Source organism: Mandrillus leucophaeus, unplaced genomic scaffold (assembly GCF_000951045.1).
Source record: "Mandrillus leucophaeus isolate KB7577 unplaced genomic scaffold, Mleu.le_1.0 Scaffold1003, whole genome shotgun sequence".
NCBI lineage: Eukaryota > Metazoa > Chordata > Mammalia > Primates > Cercopithecidae > Mandrillus > Mandrillus leucophaeus.
The window spans coordinates 253037-259799 of NW_012098133.1; the positions used below are offsets into that span (position 1 = coordinate 253037).

A 6763-nucleotide genomic window follows, 5' to 3' on the forward strand; every position below is an offset into this window, starting at 1 on the left:
TGGGACAGTGATTGCGACCCTCTTCCGGACATTTAGCTGAGTTTTCTGAGCCATCTAGGTCTCCAGCACACCTGGGTCCCACACACTTTGGTGGGTCCCGCACACCTTGGTTCGTCTCACACCTGGGCGCTCCCTCCGCCTAGTCCCCGCTGTAGGCCAGTGTGCGCGCGGGCAGGCCCTGGAGCCAGAAAGAAGATCGCGGCAGGCACAGGAGCAAAATTTGTAGGCGAGGTGGTCTCGCACCCTTTCCCCCCCAGCTACCCTCTGTAAGTCAGACTTATGGCCTCAGTTTCCCCAACAGTGGTCGGCTACTATTTCTTCTGCCAGGAAAGACTGAGGGCGGCACTGAGGCCTTGGAGGATTGAGCGTAGGGTAAAATCCCCCCTCCGCTCGCCACGAGAGGGTCGGTTTTATGAGAATGTCCCCGCCTAGCCGGGTTCGCGGCTTTGTGATTCCAGCGCCGGCTCCCTCCCTGCCCCCTCCCGGCTCCCGCTGCGCTGCTCGCGCCGGCGCCGGCTTGCGGGGGACCCCAGGCCGAGGCCGGAGATGCCGGGGAGGAGGGATTCCCCGCGGTGGCCTGGGTGCGGGGGGCTCAAGGGCTCCCCCAACTAGCCGAGGTGCGTTCTCAACACGCCGCGCCCTAGTCTTGCCTTGGGTTCCTGGAGGCCAGTTGCTGCCAGGGTGGGGGTGGGGCCACCAGAGCCCAAGAAACTGCCGCCGTCCTCCGCCACCCCCCAATCCCCGCAACACACACACACACACACACACACACACACACACACACACACACACACACACACACACAGTGTCGGCGTCCTCTGGGAGGAGTCGCTCCGCGCGCTGGGTGTGTGCTGGGAGCGCCCGCTCACCAAGGCGGTGCGGACTGGGGCTGCTCGGGTTGGCAGAGTCCAGGACTTCGTGCAGGAGGACGCCGCGAGCCTTCTAGCACCTGTTCTGGGTCAACCCTCGGGAGCTGCCAGGAAAGGGGGCCACCCAGAAAGTTTTTATGACAACCCGGATGTCTAGCTGTGTTTGGGAGGGGGGGCGCGGAGGTAGTGGTGTTACTTTATTGAAGTGAAGGTCTGCGGGGTATTGGAACCTGTAATTACAACTAGACTAGGGCATGGGGTGGAATCGAGGGGAGAGGGAGACGGGCCCCCAGAGGTGGCCAGAGGCAGTGTGATAGGGAGGCAAGTCTGGATTCAGTTCTGGCCGCATTTAGTTTTTACCCCTTTTCCTACCCACCTCCAATTCCCAGTTCCAAAAGGGACTTGAGCTGGAAGGGGGTGTCTTGCTGGTCTGGCATATTCTTAGCAGAGAGGCTGCTGCTGTGGCTACTTCTGCAGAGGAGCTGGGCAAGCGATAGTAACCTCACTGCTGGGAAGAAGGGGGTTGAAGGGCCAGGAGGGCGCCTACGAGGGTGGGGGAGGAGCTAAGTGGGAATCAAGGTTCAGGGAGGAGTGTGGGGAAAGAAGGAGAAGGTGAGGGCTGCCCCTTCCGTGAGCAAGCATAGTTGGTGCAGAGATTCTGTTCAACAATGTATTGAGCACCTTTTATCTGCCAGGGCCCATGGTGGGTGGTGAGGATGCAGTAGTAAGATGCGTACCATCATTGCCTTCATAGGACTTACAAAGCAGCGAGGGATTGGCTTGTTTATTCATCCAACAAAGGGGCACCCACTGTGTGCCTGATGCTGGAAATAAAATGGTCTATTCAGCAATTGGAAGACTTAGAAAAAAGTGATTTGTCCTTTACATGTGATGTAAATAGACCTTAATGTAACAGACCTTATAGGCATGAGATCTCATTTGATTCTCCCAAATAATTTCAAGAGGCAGGATTCATTATTTCCATTTCACAGTATGGAAACAGGTTCAGAAAAGTAAATTCACTTGGTTAACGTCACACAGCTAGGAAGTGGTGGAGCGAGGGTTCTAACCCCAACAATCTGACTCAAGCATGCAGGTGCCCAGAAGCCCTGCAGAGGCTAATAGAGGGTTGTGGGAGAGAGGGGAGAGGAGCTGAGGTCTGCACACTTGCTTTCAGTGGGAGGCTTCTGTTCAGCTCCACCCCACACAGCCCCATTTGCTTCCCCTCTTCCCCCAGACAGTCCCTTTGTCCCTTGGTGTTTTGTGCCCGCGGCATTGACCGTTGTGTAACAGTGCTGGAGTGAGGGTGGGGAGTCAGAGCTGACCTGGCTACTGGGACAGTCGTGGCTGCCTCTGTGTGTGTTTTTTCTCTCTGGCCACAGCACTCAGCAAAATGGACCTTAGTCCCCAGGGTGGGCTGGAAATGAAGTTTCCGGGTGAACCCTCACCTCTGTTCCCATCCCTTCCCAGATGTTGACATAGATAGTATTTCCTTTGGCTTTTCTGGGACTCCGTTTCCTTCTTATCCCTTACTCCTACATCCCTGATGACACTTCTCCTCCTCTATCTGAGGGACATGGGTCCCTGTGCCTGTTCCCCCTGAGGCTTCTCAGGGTCCTGGGTGCCCACGTCACTGGGGGGAGGTGGGGCACCATTGCCCAGGAAGGCAGTCAGGGCCTGGGGAAGGGCAGATAAGGCACTGCATGTATCAAAGGCTGCTGTGTGGGACTAATGACTCCCAGTGCCCAACTGCTGGGGACAAAGTTCAGAGATGATGGGGGCAGGGGTGAGGGAAGGCCTCCTTATTGCTGCTCCTGCCCTTCCAGGCCACCCTGGCTCTCTCCCTGCATCTCTACAGGCCCCTGTGTGAACAGCAGCAGCCTAGGAAGCCTGGGCTCATCCATTCCTTGACCCTTAGGCCCACTCTTTCTTATTCCCTACTTACTGGGCAAGGTTGGCAGTCCAAGAATGGTGGGGAGGTGGGTGTGACATAACAAGCATCAGATTCTAGCCTCAGATATTTCTGTTCCTTTCCCCCAGACTCTGGGATGTGAAGAGGCATTTTTATTTCTCAAGTCCTGGCTCTTCCACATACTACTTCTGTGACTTGAGACAGTTTATTCTTTCTCAGCCCGCATTTGATCATCTGTAGTATGGGAAGGAGTGTAATAATAAACAGTACCCATTTCAGAGGGTTGGGAGGAAAGAGATCATGTGTGTAAAATGCTTAGTACTGAGTAGAATCTTAGTGTTTGCTGAGATGATAATGAGTGATGATGATGGCAAAGGTGATGATAAGAGTTTGCAGGGGCTGGGTGCGGCGGTGGCTCACACCTGTAATCCCAGCACTTTGGGAGGCCCAGGCAGGCGGATCACAAGGTCAGGAGATCGAGACCATCCTGGCTAACATGGTGAAACCCCATCTCTACTAAATAATACAAAAAATTAGCCGGGCGTGATGGTGAGCGCCTGTAGTTCCAGCTACTTGGGAGGCTGAGGCAGGAGAATGGCGTGAACCCGGGAGGCAGAGCTTGCAGTGAGCCGAGATTGAGCTACTGCACTCCAGTGCAAGACTCCATCCCCCCACCAAATAAAAAAAAGAGTTTGCAGTACCCGGCCTGGCGGCCTGGCGCGGTGGCTCACGCCTATAATCCTAGCACTTTGGGAGGCCGAGGGGGGGTGCAGATCATAAGGTCAGGAGATCGAGACCATCCTGGCCAACATGGTGAAACACTGTCTCTACTAAAATACAAAAAAAAAAAAAAATTAGCCGGGCGTGGTGGCACGCGCCTGTAGTACCAGCTACTTGGGAGGCTGAGGCAGGGGAATTGCTTGAACCCGGCAGGCAGAGGTTGCAATGAGGCCAGATCGCACCACTGCATTCCAGCCTGGCAACGGAAAGTTTGCAGGACCTCAGGCCCTTTCTTAACTCCCTGGAATTATCTTAAAGTTGTACCCAGATGATCCGACCATTGCATTACAATTGCTTGGGGGTTTCTCTAGGTCCCACCTCCTGAATAAAGATTCCTAAGGGTGGGGCCAGATAATCCTCATTTTGAAGGAACTCTCCAGATGCTTGAAGGGCCTGAGCCTCTTCAACTCCTTTCCCCACTGTGAGCAGCTCTCCCCCAGCCCTGTTTTCCACACATTCCTCCTACTTTCTGGGACCTTTCCCCAGTCCCACCATCCTATACCTTCCTTGAGTTGGATATTATCCTGTGGTTCTCCTTCTCTTTCCAATTCAGAGGTTAGATACCACAGTCCTTAACTGGTTCTTTTGCTGGCTGGAGGTAAGGCAACTCCTAAGGGTGAGAAAGAGCATGTGGGGGGCGGAGGTAGTCTCACAAGCATGTGTGCCTGTTCTGCCTAGGAGGTTTGAAAGGTTATAGGGCCTCAGGTTGTGACTGTGAGATGGAGGAGGCCTGAGGTAGGGGCTTCATTCGTAGCTCTTGGAGTGGCCACACATCATTCGCTCTGACTGCCGGATCATGGCCCCCTGAATTAATTAGCAGCTAAAGTTTGTGAACAGTCATTTTTTCTGGAAAAATCTGCACCATGGTTTTATAAAATTCTTGAAGGAGGATGTGACCACAAAAGATTAACTATCTTAAATATCCTTGATCTGGAGAGAACAGAGGCAAACAGTGACTGCCTTATTTATTCTCTTGGTGAGGTTTAGGGTAATTCCTGTGGGCTTCCCACATAACGCCTCACCTGCCAAGACTTACGTAGAGAATTGGGGTGCACAATGATACCACCTTGTATATGCAGAGTAGGGTGGCAGCAGGACTCAGTCCCATAAGAAAATGAGGTTCTCTGGTGATGGTCCTTTGGGGATGTGTTTGGATTGGGGTTGAAGTAGTCAGATGAGCCTTGTGTCAGGTCCATGCAGGTGGAGGGGAGGTGACTGGAGGCGGGGTGGATCCAAATGGAGTATCAGATAAATTCCTGCTTCCTTTAAAGAGATTAAGATTGCAACGGGAACAAACATTCACACCAATCTGATAAGGGCTGGCCGGCCGGCTGGCCAGCCGCACACACTTTAGGGAGGGGCCTGTGCTTGGGGAAGGCCACACAGAGGAGGGGAAGTGTTTGATTTATCTAAGGACTCTGTGCATTCAGTGAACATTTGCTGAAAAGTCTGCTATGTGCCCTAAACAGAGAAGACTTACATTTTACCCCAGGAAGTTCTTAGTGGAGTAGGGGAATCGGGTAAGTGAGCAAGTGAAAGAGCAGTGGTCACACACCAGGAAAGGCTAAGCCCAGAGAGCCAAAATAACAACAGTCATTCAAGAGCTGCCGAGTGCCCACTGTATGCCAGGTCCAGGGCTAAGCCCTGAGGAGGTAGGAGCAAACAAAATAGAAACTCTCCTGCTTTCTGCTCACCATCTTGTAGCAAACACAGACAATTAACACATTTTCCAAACAGGTACACAACTACAATTGTGCTAAATGCTTTGAAGGAGTCCTTTGTTGAGTACCACATTTAGCCCACAGTATCTCAAATACCCCAGGAAATAGGTAGTATTATCCCCATTTTACAGATAAGGAAACTGAGGCACTAAATCTTTGCTTCAGGTCATGCAGCCAGGAAGTGAGCAGCTGGGTTTGCCTCAGACCGTCTGATGGCACAGCCCTCGCTCTTCCCCACCCTGCTGCCTTACATTTGCCGAATGATATACAGAAGCAACCAAACAAAATGAACAAATAGTCATTGAGTTAGAACCACTGTCATGGCAGATTGGACCAGTCTTGTTCACTTCTGCATCCCAGTGCCCAGGACAAAGCCTGGCATATTGTAAATGTCCGATAAACATTTGTTGAATGCATGACTGAGTCCCTACAGTGTACCCAGATGTGCAAAGGTGCATTGTTGGGGGACAGGGGATGAGTGAGTGTACACAGTACTTGTCCCTTCGTGGTGCTTTGTGTCTGCCTGGAGAGGCAGATAACTCAGGAATAGGTGCACAGTACTGAAGCTGAACAACACAGGCGGGCGGTGTCCCAGTCAGCCCCATGATTCATTGCCTTGGGATTGGAGCAGACAATAAGTGGCTGTGAGTTGGAGGAAGGAGAGGTCACCGTGGGCAGGAGAGGACTGTGAAGGCTTCCTGGAGGGCCAGAGCCTGCCCTCAGTGGGATTATATGGGGTGGGTATTCCAGGTGTGGGGAGAGTATTCCAGGTGTGGGGAAGGTATTCCAGGTAAAAATGAGGAAGTGGGGAAAGGAGACTGAACCAGAAGCCTCTAAAGAAACTGCAGATCCAAAGATTTTGGATTTGAATAGAGGAGGGACTGGCCATGGTTTCGTTGGAGAGGAGGGGGCATTCAAGACAGAGACAGTAGCTGGGTCTGACTGGGATCTGCAAATGCATGACCTCAAAGCCAGGAGAGATGGGCAGAAGAAGGGGGTTATTGTGGTGATGGGGGTGCAGCTTGTGGTTGGCTAGGGCAGAGGTTGGGAAACGCAGGTGTGAAGTAGGGGCTGGATATATGGGGATAGATGTCAAATAGGAGCCAGATGTTCATCCAGAGACCAGAGCATGTGGGGTGGGGGAGTGGTCAGGGAAAGGCTGGTGGTGTCATAATCACTGGCAGCTCTGTCCCAGTTAGACCTGCTGGGCTCCCTGTTGCTAAGGACAGGCCAGGGCAGTTCCCAATGCCAATTCCAGGGCTAGTCAGCCCTGACCACAGTTCTGACCCCAATCTTGACCTGTGTTCCCTTGTACGCACCTGCCCATGGTAGCAGGAGGGGGAGGAGAGGAGCCCTAGCAACTGTTCATGTGCTTGTGTGCGCGCTCTGGGGCCTGTGTGCGCGCTCTGGGGCCTGTGTGCACGCTCTGGGGCCTGTGTGCGCGCTCTGGGGCCTGTGTGCGCGCTCTGGGGCCTGTGTGC

The 6763-nt window shown here is 53.2% G+C and overlaps 1 protein-coding gene across 1 annotated transcript in view; it reads left to right on the forward strand.

Annotated features, from left to right (window-relative positions):
• The first annotated feature begins 814 nt into the window (after positions 1-814).
• The window catches only part of PCDH1 (protocadherin 1), a 23172-nt gene continuing 17223 nt past the window's right edge, over positions 815-6763 (forward strand). The window contains exon 1 of the mRNA XM_011973724.1: positions 815-844. The gene's annotated coding sequence lies outside the window, so the exon portion shown is untranslated. The remainder of the gene's footprint in view (positions 845-6763) is intronic.